A 15,058-nucleotide genomic window follows, 5' to 3' on the forward strand; every position below is an offset into this window, starting at 1 on the left:
TTTGAATCTAGAATTAAAGAATTTATTACTTCGCAAATGAGTTTCAATGCTTTGATTGAAGAAAAATTGGTTAAGGTTGATGAGTTGGTTAGGAACGTGGATAGAATTTTCCTTGATGTTGATTATTTGAAACTTAGATCTATTCCACCTAAGCATGATATCAATGAGTCTCTCAAAGCCATGAGAATTTCCATTGATGAGTGCAAGGAAAGAACCGCTAGGATGCGTGCTAAGAAAGATTGCTCCGTGAAAGCGTGTTCTTCTAGTTTTCATGATAATATGGATGAAGATCTAAAGTGATTGATGTGTCCCCTATTAAATCTTTGTTTTGCAATATGAATCTTGATAATTATGGGACTAGAGACGAGTCAACTTTAGTTAAAAGACGTTCCAATGATTCGGAGTTTTTAAATCTTGATGCAAAAATTGTTAAAAGTGGGATTGAAGAGGTTAAAACTTTAAATAGCAAAGAACCCACTATCTTGGATTTCAAGGAATTTAATTATGATAATTTCTCTTTGATAGATTGTATTTCCTTGTTGCAATCCGTGCTAAATTCTCCTCATGCTTATAGTCAAAATAAAGCTTTTACTAAACATATCGTTGATGCTTTGATGCAATCTTATGAAGAAAATCTTGAGTTGGAAGTTTCTATCCCTAGAAAACTTTATGATGAGTGGGAACCTACAATAAAAATTAAAATTAAAGAACGTGAGTGTTATGCTTTGTGTGATTTGGGTGCTAGTGTCTCCACGATTCCAAAAACTTTGTGTGATGTGCTAGGTTTCCGTGATTTTGATGATCGTTCTTTGAACTTGCATCTTGCGGATTCCACCATTAAGAAACCCATGGGAAGAATTAATGATGTTCTTATTGTTGCAAATAGGAATTATGTGCCCGTAGATTTCATTGTTCTTGATATAGATTGCAACCCTTCATGTCCTATTATTCTTGGTAGACCTTTCCTTGCAACGATTGGTGCAATTATTGATATGAAGGAAGGGAATATTAAATTCCAATTTCCATTAAGTAAAGGCATGGAACACTTCCCTAGAAAGAAATTTAAATTACCATATGAATCTATTATGAGAGCCACTTATGCATTGCCTACCAAAGATGGCAATACCTAGATCTATCCTTGCTTTTATGCCTAGCTAGGGGCGTTAAACGATAGCGCTTGTTGGGAGGAAACACAATTTTATTTTTATTCCTTACTTTTTTCTCCTGTTTAGTAATAAATAATTTATCTAGCCTCTGTTTTGGTTGTGTTTTTTGTGTTTAATTAGTGTCTGTTCCAAGTAGAACCGTTGGGAAGACTTGGGGAAAGTCTTTTTGATCTTGCTGTAAAAAACACAAACTTTAGCGCTCACGAGAATTGCTGCCATTTTTATTTGGAAAGTGATATTTAGTTAATTGTTTTTGAGGATGATTAATAGATAAATTCCTCACGTCCAGAAATTTATTTTAGAATTTTTGGTGTTCCAGAAGTTTGCGTTAGCTACAGATTACTACAGACTGTTCTGTTTTTGAATGATTCTGTTTTTCGTGTGTTGTTTGCTTATTTTGATGAATCTATGGCTAGTAAAAGAGTTTATAAACCATAGAGAAGTTGGAATAAAATAGGTTTAACATCAATATAAATCAAGAATGAGTTCATTACAGTACCTTGAAGTGGTGTTTTGCTTTCTTTCGCTAACGGAGGTCACGAGATTTTCTATTTTGAGTTTTGTGTTGTGAAGTTTTCAAGTTTTGGGTAAGATTTGATAGATTATGAAACAAGGAGTGGCAAGAGCCAAAGCTTGGGGATGCCCATGGCACCCCAAGGTAAAATTCAAGGACACCAAAAAGCCTAAGATTGGGGATGCCCCGGAAGGCATCCCCTCTCTTGTCTTCATCTACGATAACTTTTCTTGGAGCTATATTTTTATTCACCACATGATATGTGTTTTTCTTGGAGCGTCTTGTATGATTTGAGTCTTTGCTTTTTAGTTTACCACAATCATCCTTGCTGTACACACCTTTTGAGAGAGACTCACATGATTTGAAATTTATTAGAATACTCTATGTGCTTCACTTATATCTTTCGAGCCATATAGTTTTTGCTCTAGTGCTTCATTTATATCATTTAGAGCACGGCGGTGGTTTTATTTTATAGAAACTAGCACATATGCCCGTGCGTTACAACAGGAAGATAATTTTTTTTGCAACAAGCAATGGGAGTGATAATTGACGTGTTCATAAAAAACAGTCTCCATGGCGTTGGGTGACAGAGCGAGTAGCTGCGGTCTTCTGCACGGGTCATGCTTGGCCCGCGAGATCTTGATAGTGGTGTGGTTGATCGGCGTGGCTGCGACCACCTAACGGGTACCTTTTTTTCCTCCGGATCCACCTCCGCCTTAGAGTTGTGGTTATGTTCTCATTTGGTTGCTGCGCGGCGACCTTCGAGGCACGGTTGTTTCGATCACTTTCTCCTACGACGACGTAATCAGATGGATTACTAATTGCAGTGCATAAATTATGTTGCATTAGCATAATCAGTGCATAACCAGGCATGAATGTCCCTTCATTATAAGGGTTTATTCTCTTCAACTATTTGTGCGCTCACGTACCATAATTTTTTTATTAGAGCAAAACCAACATATTCTGTTTTATTAGCATGTGCCCGCAATTTCTTTCCATTATAGCCAACCAACATATTGTCTTTTATTAGCACGTGCAAGTAATCTCCGGCAATAATTTGTGGAGTATCTCGTTCTGCTAATAATTCTCGAGACAACTTCCTTATTCTCACACAACCTCCTTATTTCTAGACAACTCATAGAAATATAAAAACTTGTGTGATTTAGTATAAAATTCCAAGATGAGACTGTTCCTATCATGATTGCAAGCTAGCTGAGTTGGTTTTAGCCATCGGCATAATAGGGAAGGTCCATAATTCAATCCCCTCGCGCCCTTTAATTTTTTTCTGCTCATCCATCTCACAGAAAAAGAAATAGATGGTAGGTCCAATTTGGCACACCCGGGGGATAACCAAAAAAATTAGGGAGCTACGTGGGGCAACTGCGCCGGAGCTACTATATGACGCTAATTGTGTCAAATAGCGCATGGGATGCACAACAATTCGCATCTGGGCCAGCCCACTGGCACGCACCGAAACAACTGTGTTTGCAAGGCACCAGTAATAATCCAAAAAACTGCGTGTTGAATGATCGAACATAAGACCTTAAAAACCCGACCACGTGACGCTAGCCACGACAACAAACGTCTACTGCTAACCGATGGCCAGCGAGAATATTTAAGAACATAGTGTAACGTTGGATTTAAAATCTTTTTTGAACTTTTTTAAAAATACGAATTGCTGAATATTCTTGGAAACATGAACATTTTTTGAAATTACGATCAATGTTTTGAATTTTCCGTCCATTATGAAAAAAACTTGAACAAAATTTGAAATAGCATCATTTTTTGAAAAAATGAACCATTTATCAATACCCAAATTGTTTTTAATTTGGACCGACTCTTGAAAATAGAATATGTTTTAAACATTCAGAACAATTTTATAAAATGTATTTTTAACCGTGGACATTATTTTGAATCTGTGAACATTTTATTAAAACAGGAATATATTTCAAATTTCGAATATTTTTTAAATACATGTTTTTTAAATGGCAAACAATTTTGGAATATTTCAGAATTTAATAAAAATCAGAACAAGATAATAAATTAATGTTCCAAATATTTTTGAAAAGGGGAAGACAGTATTGTAATTCAAACATTTTTCGAAAATTCGAAAAAAAAACTAAAAAAATTCTAAAAAAATGAATTATGAAATAAGGTAAAAAATTGAAATAAATTTGGACGAAAACTAAAATGGGCCAGCCCAGTCCTGGACGCCCTATGCGAGCTCGGACTATAAAAATTAAAATAAATTTAGACGAAAATCAAAACGGGTCGGCCCAGTCCTGGGCGCTCTGTGCGAGCTCGGACTATCTACCGCATAGGACGAGAAATAGGTATTTTGCAGCTACATGGGAAGGCAAATAAATGGGCTGGTTTCCCTGGGCCACAACATGTGCGGGCCAAGTACAAAATTCTATATTGTTAAAAAAAACAGACGGACGCACAAAAAAATAGTACCACCTCAGATAGAAAAATAAATTTCGACGGTGAACGGATGAAAAAAATCAACGAAACGCACCTTGCTTTATTAATAGGTATAGATATAGATATAGATAGTTGATCTCTCATTCTTCACTTATATTATTTTGATAGTCCTTTAGAACAACATGGAAATTTGCTTTTAGGAATAATATAAAAACTTTCATAGAAGTGCATTGAATACTATGAGAAGTTTGATGCTTGATAATTGTTTTGAGATATGAAGATGGTGATATTAGAGTCATGCTAGTTGAGTAGTTGAAGTGTGTGATTCCCGTAGCATGCACGTATAGTGAACCATTATGTGATGAAGTCGGAGCATGATTTATTTATTGATTGTCTTCCTTATGAGTGGCGGTCGGGGACGAGCGATGGTCTTTTCCTACCAATCTATCACCCTAGGAGCATGCGCGTAATACTTTGTTTCGATAACTCATAGATTTTTGCAATAAGTATGTGAGTTCTTTATGACTAATGTTGAGTCCATGGATTATACGCCCTCTCACCCTTCCACCATTGCTAGTCTCTCTTGTATCGCGCAAATTTCGCCGGTACCATAAACCCACCACATACCTTCCTCAAAACAGCCACCATACCTACCTATTACGGCATTTCCATAGCCATTCCGAGATATATTGCCATGCAACTTTCCACCATTCTGTTATTATGACACTCTTCATCATTGTCATACTGCTTGCATGATCATGTAGTTGACATCATATTTGTGGCAAAGCCACCGTTCATAATTCTTCATACATGTCACTAATGCATCATTGCACATCCCGGTACACCGCCGGAGGCATTCACATAGAGTCATATTTTGTTCTAAGTATTGAGTTGTAAGTAAATTAAAAGTGTGATGATCATCATTATTAGAGCATTGTCCCAATGAGGAAAGGATGATGGAGACTATGATTCCCCCACAAGTCAGGATGAGACTCCGGGCGAAAAAAAAGAAGAGAAAAAAAAAAGAAAAGAGGCCAAAAAGAAGGCCCAAATAAAAAATATAATGAGAGAAAAAGAGAGAAGGGACAATGTTACTATCCTTTTTCCACACTTGTGCTTCAAAGTAGCACCATGATCTTCATGATAGATAGTCTCTTATGTTATCACTTTTATATACTAGTGGGAATCTTACATTATAGAACTTGGCTTGTATATTCCAATGATGGGCTTTGAGGGAGTCCTGGATTAGGGGGTCTCCGGACAGCCGGACTATATCCTTTGGCTGGACTGTTGGACTATGAAGATACAAGATTGAAGACTTCGTCCCGTGTCCGGATGGGACTCTACTTGGCGTGGAAGGCAAGCTAGGCAATACAGATATGTATATCTCCTCCTTTGTAACCGACCTTGTGTAACCCTAGCCCCCTCCGGTGTCTATATAAACCGGAGGGTTTTAGTCCGTAGGACAACATAGAATCATACCATAGGCTAGCTTCTAGGGTTTAGCCTCTTTGATCTCATGGTAGATCAACTCTTGTACTACTCATATTATCAAGAACAATCAAGCAGGACGTAGGGTATTACCTCCATCAAGAGGGTCCGAACCTGGGTAAACATCATGTCCCCTGCCTCTTGTTACCATCCACCTTAGACGCACAGTTCGGGACCCCCTACCCGAGATCCACCGGTTTTGACACCGACATTGGTGCTTTCATTGAGAGTTCCACTGTGCCGTCACCATAAGGCTCGATGGCTCCTTCGATCATCGGTAATGATGCGGTCCAGGGTGAGGTTTTTCTCCCCGGATAAATCTTCGTATTCGGCGGCTTCGCACTGCGGGCCAATTCGCTTGGCCATCTGGAGCAGATCGAGAGCTACGCCCCTGGCCATCAGGTCAGATTTGGAAACTTGAACTACATGTCTAACATCCGCGGAGACTTGATCTTCGACGGATTCGAGCCCATGTCAGACGCGTCGCACAGTCGCGACGAGCATGACGTAACTCTGCCGTCGGACAATGTTCGGGAGATCGCATCTGCAACCACTCCGGCCTTTAATCCAGAGCAAGTCGCGCCATCCGAGAGCGGAGGGATGGACCCCGCCATGGAGGCCGCACTCTCAGTGGCGATAGAGCCGGATACTGACTTCACCCCTTACAAGAGCCATGTCGCCGAACCACTGGATTCATCTCCGGCCACGGACTCCGAGCCGCTCACATCCGCGCCCGTCGAGTCCGACTGGGCGCCGATCATGGAGTTCACCTCCGCAGATATCTTTCAGCACTCACCTTTCGGAGATGTGCTAAATTCACTAAGGTCTCTCTCCCTGTCAGGAGAACCTTGCCCGAACTATGTCCGGCTAGAATGGGATGCAGACGACGAAGAAATTCGCTGCCCACCCACCACCCACTTAGTAGCCACTATCGACGACTTAACCGACATGCTCGACTTCGACTCTGAAGACTTCGACGGTATGGATGACGAAGCCGGAGACGAACAGGAACCAGCGCCCTCAGGGCGCTGGACTGCCACCTCATCATATGATATATACATGGTGGACACCCCAAAGGAAGGCAATGGCGACAAGACAGCGGAGGATGACCCCTCCAAGAAGCAACCCAAGCACCGACGTCAGCGGCGCTGATCTAAGTCCCGCCACAGCAAGAGCAGTGATACCGGCACAGGAGATAATAACACTCCGGATAGCGCCAAAGACAACAACAATCCCCTCCAGCACGGTGTAGAGCTAGAGGACGGACAAGCTAGCCCTCCAGAGCAGACAACAGATGGAGAATCGGAGGAGGACAATTACATGCCTCCCTCCGAAGACGAGGCGAGCCTCGGCGACGACGAGTTTATCGTGCCTGAGGACCCCGACAAGCAAGAGCGCTTCAAGCACCGGCTTATGGCCATGGCAAATAGCCTTAGGAAAAAACAGCAACAGCTCCAAGCTGATCAAGACTTGCTAGCAGACAGGTGGACCAAAGTCCTTGCGGCCAAGGAGCATGAACTCGAACGCCCATCCAAGAGTTACCCAAAACGCAGGTTGCTACCTCACCTCGAGGAGGAAGCATTGAAACCTCATTCACCAGTGTAAGATGCGGCTGACCGGCCATTACGCGGCCGAGCCAAAGAGGCGTTTCAGCCTAAAGTTCAGCCCGCACCCCGTCGCCACTCAGTCAAAAAAACTAAGGCCCAGGGCAACACAGAGGACCTGCGAGACATATTGGACAGTAAGACAAAAATCGAAAGGTCAATATATGGGACACGGGCACGTGCGCCCACACGGGACGATGATCGTCGCGCCGGATACACCAAGAGTAAATCCGGCCGGGCCGAATACAGCAGACAAGACTCATGCGAACTACGTTCGGATATAGCCCGGCACAGAGGTGCCGCACACCCCCTATGCTTCACTGATGAAGTGATGAATCATGAATTCCCGGAGGGTTTCAAACCTGTAAATATCGAATCATACGATGGCACAACAGATCCCGCTGTATGGATTGAGGATTTCGTCCTTCACATCCACATGGCTCGCGGTGCATGCTGGTAGGATCAAAATAGTGTCATCCACGTACTGGATCACCGGATAATCCTTTTTGGTTTGGTGAAGAAAAAGGTAGGCATATAAGACCTTGCTGGTAAGCATCATTGATGGCCACTTGAAGCAGGTCAGCTGCCAGCACGAAGATGAGCGGGGTGAGGGGGTCGCCCTATCGTACGCCGCACTTGCACAGGAATTGTCGGCCAGGTGTTCCATTAAGTAGCACCGATGATTTTCCCGAGGAAAAGATGCAACGAATCCACCTGATCCACTTATCATTAAACCCATGCTTTTCATAATGTCAATCATGGCCTCATGTTCAATTGTGTCGAATGCTTTGCTAAAATTTAGTTTAAGGAGCATAATTTCCTTTTTGGAGTGTTGACATTGATAAATGTATTCGTATGCCCACGCCAGACAATCTTGAATGGTTCTACCTTTCAGAAACCCATATTGATTGCGGTGAACAATTTTTAATATGATTTTTTGCAATCGGTTGGCCATAATTTTAGTGATGATCTTGAGGCAGCAGTTAAGGAGCATGATTGGCCTGTAGTCATTGATCGTCTCGGGGGAACTGATTTTTGAGATCAGGGTAATGAAACCATCATTTATGCTTTCAAGTGACAGATTACCCATGTGAAATTGGTGGCATAGCCTGTGGAAATCCTCTTTGATTATGGGCCAACATTTCTTCAAAAACACCCCTATGAAGCCATCTGGGCCAGATGCCCTATCCGCAGGCATTTCTCTAATGACATTGTCGATCTCCTCATTTGAATATGGAATGGTAAGAGCATCGTGTCCATCACATTTCTTAATAATTTTGTGTAGGTCAAACTTCATATTATGGCCAGATGATGAACCCATGCGCTCTTTGAATGTTTGCAAGATGATTGATTCTTTCCCTGCATGATCTTCCATAGTGGTCCCATCAACAGTTACTAGGGTTGCAATATTGTTCTTTCTGTATCGTTCAGAGGCCATAGCTTGGAAGAACTTGGATGGCTCATCGCCAAATTTCAGCCATCTAATGGTTCACCTCTTCTTCCAATAAAGCTATTGATATCTGAGGAGTCGAAGAATATGTTTCTTTAGAATTCGTCTGAAGTTGTTCTCTGGTATAGTAAGAGCACGTTTATTTTCCAGTTCATCTATCTCACAAAGAGCTTTATTGGAGTTTTCTATTGCCACAGAGAGTATTGAAATTCCTTTGCTCCATTATGTAAGATCTTTGCGTAGGGTTTTGAGTTTACGACAGAGATTTGTGGCAGGGTTTGTGAAGGTGACATTTTTAGCCCAAAACGAGGGTGTTGAATCCAATATGTTTCAAAACGAAAGAGTTTGGACCTTGGGATGTCAGTTTCAGTGTTAACCACACAAGGTATATGATCGGAGACAGGTTTTACCATGGTTTTAGGGTATGAAGTAGTCCAGTTTGTGCTTGTGAAGAACCAATCAAGTTGTTCAAGAAGTGGATCTTGTTGCATGTTACTCCATGTAAACGTGCGTCCTTTGATGGGAAATTCAATTAGACATTGTGAGCGGATGAAGTCGTTGAAGGTGTTCATATCTGTCATACAACCACCCGGCTTGTTACGATTGTCAGGGCTAGAATGAAATTGAAATCGCCCACAAATAACCAATCTTCATGAGATGGAATATTGAGAGCACATAACCAAGTAATAAAGTTATTCCTGTGGTCACCTTGGCAAGGCCCATATACATTAACTAGGGTCCAGCACTGCGTTGATTGTGTGGAGCGAAAACGTGTCACAAGTGGATTAAAGATCAGTTCACCACATCATCTTGTGATGGACTTTTCAAATCTCATATCATTTGTAAGTGTCACATACTGTGTTATGAAAAATGCTTCAGATTCTAATAACTCAACAAGAAATGCAGTATTAGCAAATATAAATTACAAATTTTGCCATTATGTTTCAGGCATGGAACTTGTGGGCAGATGGCAAAGTGGAGGATTTCGTGGACCCAGCCGTCACGGAGAGCTACTCGCTTGATGAAGTGTCCAAGTGCATCCATGTTGGGCTCTTGTGTGTCCAGGACAGCTCCGATGCTAGGCCTCACATGTCATCCGTTGTGTCCATGCTCGACAGTGAAGCCATGCCTCGCACAGCGCCGAGGCAACCTATGTATTTCGCGCAGATAAATTACGAAACCAGTGATGCGACAGAAGACCTGAAAAACTCTGCCAATGGCGTGAGCCTTATGGCACTAGAAGGACGATAACTGGCTCATGTAACTGTGTCATTCCTACTAGCTATTAAGATTTACTTATATTTGAAGGAATGTATTCTATGGAAGATTTGTGTCCTTCTTTTCCTTGTTGGCCATGGCATTAAGCCCACTTTTGTTGGGTTGTACCGTTGACATGGATTGAGAATTTTTTGTCAAATTAATTGAACGGTAAGTGTGATAAATGCCTTTTCTTATTTTGGTATTTTCTATTTATTTATCATTATATATACATGTTCACCCTTTTTTGCTATTTTATTTATTTTCTAAAAAATACTTGGAAACAATATTTTGGGTTAGGAAATTCTTTCATGTAGTTTAAAAAATGTTCAATATTTATTTAAACAAGTTCAGCCTGCATTCAGAAATGGTTCAGGTATATGAAAAAATGTTCGTCATGCATGAGAAAAGATATTCAATGTGTATTAAAAATATCTCAAAAGAGTGTATAAACAATCAACATGTATTAAAATAATTTCAGCTTGTATTAACAAAGTGTTGAACATAAATTTAAAAATGGTCATTGTGTTAATTAAAAAAATGTTTCATATGCATATGAAAACGCTCAAGTATGAAATATATATATATATATATATATATATATATGCATTTGGTTTTACATTGTTAGTAGTTAAATAAAACTAAAAAAGGGCAAACAAAAAGTAAAAAAGAAATGGATAAAATAAAAGGAAAAGGAAAGAAAAACAGAAAAAGAAAACAAATAAAGAAATAAAACAAGAACAAAGAAATAAAACGGAAATAAATAAAAAAACATAGGGGGAAATGAAAAATAATATGTAAAAAAGAAACAGAAAAACATGAAATAAAAAATAAAATGGAAAGAGAGAAACAATAACATATAAACTAAAAGAAGGAATCGAATCAATAGAAGGTAAAAGCTGAAAATCAATGGTCTTTGGATGGTCCACACAGACGAGCAGTACATGGTCAACGCACAAAACCAAGAAAAACTTAGATCACACTGGTGACCAGTAGAGTAAGGTTTTGTTTGGCAGTAAAGTATTATAAAAAAAGGGAGTATTGAAAAATACAATATTTTATGGAAATCTAGTTTGGCATTTGGGAGCACATCCTCCTGCGCGTGAAAAATGTTCTTTTTTAATGTCACAAAAATCGGGAAGAAAAAATGTGTTCATGATCACATCCAAATACTACCAGCAAATTTTTAGGGGAAATGGTTAAGCATTATGACTTGTACAAAAAACAAAACAAAAAAATCAAACACCAAATGTTACTTTTAATTTTGTTTTTTACCAATAAAGAAGCGTTATCCCGTTTCGCATGAAAATTGTCAAGCAGGCTTGCTACACGAACATGAACATCTACAGAAAATTCAGATTTATTTATTTATTATTGTGAATTACATGTTTTTTCAGGAGCATATGCTCCCTGGAGCCAAAACTTTCCAATATTTCATGTTTTTTGGCACTCGAGTCCTATCTGCCGCTCTTTACGGGAGCCCCTATTCCTCGCATTCAGCGACTATAACTCCCGACTCGGGCAACCAATATGGGTCAGCCCACGCGCGAGCGAGGTCACAGTCTGTTTTTCTGTCTTTTTTTTTGACGTTTTACGTTTTCTGTTTTGTTTTTCGTTTTATTTTTGCAATTTCGTTTATACTCTCAAATATTTTAAATATATATTGCAAAAAACTCACAAAACATTTCAAAAATGTTGGATAAGTATTTGAAAAATGTTAAACAAGTATTTGAAAAATATTATCAAGCATTCAAAAAAAATATTGAACATGTAGTTGAAAAATGTTGAACAAGTATTTGAAAAATGTTAATGTAGCATTGCGAGAAATTTTGAACAACTATTTGAAAAATGTTGATAAAGTATTCAATAGAAATTGAACAATTATTTGAAAAATGTTAATCATGCATCTGGAAAAATGTTGAATAAGTATATGAAAAGAAATTAATCAAGCGTTTTAAAAATGTTGAATATGTATTTGAAAAATGTTGAACAAGGATTTAAAAAATGTTAATCAAGCATTCAAGAAATGATAACAAATATTTGAAATTTTGAACAAGAATTTTTAAAAACATTGATCATATATATTTTGAACAAGTGTTTGGAAAATGTTGAACAAGTATTTGAAAAGTGTTGAACAAGTATTTGAAAAAATGTTGATCATGTGTAGCGAACCAGCTTGAGTTACTGTAGAGAAAAATATTTAGATAAAATTGAGAACATTTTTTAATCGTGATTTTTTATTACAACATGATTTTGAAAAGATGAACAAAACTTGAAATTTCAAACAATTTATTAAAACTTCAAAAAGTTTTTGCATTCTACAAATATTTTATGAAAACGTGAACAAAGTGTAAAAATGAGAATGTTTTTTCAAAAATTTAAACATTTTGAGGAAAATTGAATTTGATTTTGTTTTTTTAAAGCAAGTAGTTTTTCAAAATGAGAATATTTTGTCAAACCATGAACGAATTTTTATATTTCTGAACATTTTTTGTAAACACAAACATTATTTTGGAATCTGCAAACTTTTTTGGAATGCAAATAATTTACTAAATTGTGAAATTTTGAAAAGGAAAAATAAAAGAATTGAAAATAAAATACAAAAGGTAGGAAACTAAAAAATGAAAAAGAAAAGAAAAACTGAAACAAAAAGAAAACCCAAAACCAATCAAAACAATAGAAAAACGGTCTAAAAACCTTCTAGAAGGTTCTCAAAATCACTCAGGAAACTTTCAGAAAGTTCCTAAAACCGGGATTCTCACCACATATGTAGCTCTAAATGGTGGGCCATTTAATGTCTGTTAGTGGCTATCCTATGCGTGTCAATGACAACTTGATGTAAGCGTGTTAAAAAGGAAATGCGTGTCTCGGTCTCAAGCTTCGACGTTCTTACGTTTGCTCGTCTCTTTCTGTTGTTTTCTCCTTTCTTTTTTCTATTTCATTTATGTTTTGAAATATTCTAAATATGTATCATATATAAAATTAATTTCTCCGATTATGAAAACTCTCGGTGCACATTAGAATATATGTTTGTGCATATAAAAGTCTATTCGTACAATTTTGAAAATTATTCTTACCATTGGAAAACATGTTCGTGTAGTTCAAAAAATGTTCACACGTTTAAAAATGTGTTCGTTACACCATCTTAAAAAATGCATGAAAATATAAAAAGTTGTCTGTGTAATTTACAAGGAAAAATCATGATATTTCATAGAAAATTGCGGATTTGAAAATATTGACATTTTAAAATAATGTTCACTGAAATGAAACAATTCGGTCTCGCAATCTTTACAAAAATGTTCATAACATATAAAATACTGGTTGCATGTTTTTAAAAAATGTTTCGTAATTTTTTGTAAGAAGTTCAAACTGTGTTTAAAAATGTTCACCATGCAATTAAAAGATGTACAATGTGTTTTAAAAATGTTGAATGTGCAATTTACAAATGCTCAACATGTATTTTAAAAAGGTGTGAAGTATATCTAAAAGATTCAAGCAGTATAAAAAATATTCAACGTGTATTCAATAAAAGGGGACATGTATTTCAAAAGTGAAAGAAAATGAAATAAAACCAGCATGTAAAATGAAACCTCGATGAAAAACCAATAGAGAAAAGAAGAAACAACACGGTACCTTCCGAAGACCAGCCAATACCGGCCAGGATGTTTCCCGAACCGTTCTCTAGAAGCTTCCCAAAACCGCTTCTTCGGCCTGTCCCGTAGGCATGGTGTGTCTCACACCAAGAAATATATCCCAAAGCATTCGCCATAGGTGGTACATAGTATTTTTGCTTTTGTGCATTGTGTTATTTGAATATTACATTTTTTTTCAATTTGGAGTTCTGTTTTTCTTCTGGTTTTTATTCTTTTCTGGGGTTTTGATGCATTCGTAGGTGATGGGAACGTCTCCTCCCACGAGCACACATCACCGGAATGGCTGAAATATATCTAGGGAAGTGCGACCATCGGTGCCAAGTCTAGGAATTGAACCTCGGTGGGTTGGTACCACCACAAGGAACCTAATCATCTTAGCTACGCTCAGTTCGCTTCTATTTATTGTTGTTTCAAAGAAATGTACACACTTACTAATGAATACACAAGCATCTTCTTTAAATTGTGTGACCAATTTTTAAAAACTAAATGAACACGTTTAAAAATTATACAAAAAATGTTATTTAAAGTGATTGAACACCTTTTTAATTACATGAACATTTGGAAATTAATGCATTAAAATCTTGCACAATTTATCGGTAAAATTCACTTTATTAGGTGTACTCATGTTTTCAAAAACAACAACAAAAAATCCATCATAGAGGAACATATTTCTTGTAGTGCTTAAGAAAAATGTTCTCCTTCATATAGAAAAGAACTTCCCCTCCAAATACCCTACTTTGTGGTCCACTCAATGTTCTTCCAGTCCCTATTTCTTATCATTTTTTATCAATGGGTATACCTAAATACGTGACTGGTAAAATCCCAGCCTTGCAGGTGAAGATTTGTCAAGAGTATGTTGTTTTTTCTTAGTCTCCCCCGTATTACTTTACAGGACGTACCCAAATGGACTATCCCCTCGAATAGACCAAATATGTGATACGGTCTGCCTCATGGCTATCCTGAGATTACTTCTATCATAGGCCTTTTGTTCCACCCGCCTTGAAAATCCTACATCCTCAAGACTATAATTGCTGCCCTAGGGTTTTTAGACGGAGACCCACAAAGACCCGCTTTAGATATGTTTTTTTATACATGATTTTTTGGCCCACATCAGTACAGTTACTAAGCTCCCACGAATTCAAGGTCCCTGGTGAATCGAGGCTGGTTTTTATGGAGGACATCCCGATTTGGGTCAACCTGCTGTCGGATGTGGCGTGTGTATGCCGTGCACGCTCGAGGGATTTCCGGTTTTTTAGGGTCAACATTGATGCTTCTTATTTAGCCAGCATAGCTGGGAATGTCATCAGAAATTACAGAGAGAACAAAGTCTGGGGGAGACCCCAACCACACCTTACACAACTCATCACCTACACCTACTTTAGCTAACTTGTGAGCAGCAACATTGGCAGTACGACGAACCCAAGTCACGCGATACTCAGCCCGAGTATGCAACCGCTCCTTAATCTCCTCAATCCACGAACCAACAGCTGCCATGCACT

This window comes from Triticum urartu, chromosome 2A (genome assembly GCF_056163025.1).
Source record: "Triticum urartu cultivar PI428250 chromosome 2A, HENAU_Tu73, whole genome shotgun sequence".
NCBI classification, from domain to species: Eukaryota; Viridiplantae; Streptophyta; class Magnoliopsida; order Poales; family Poaceae; genus Triticum; species Triticum urartu.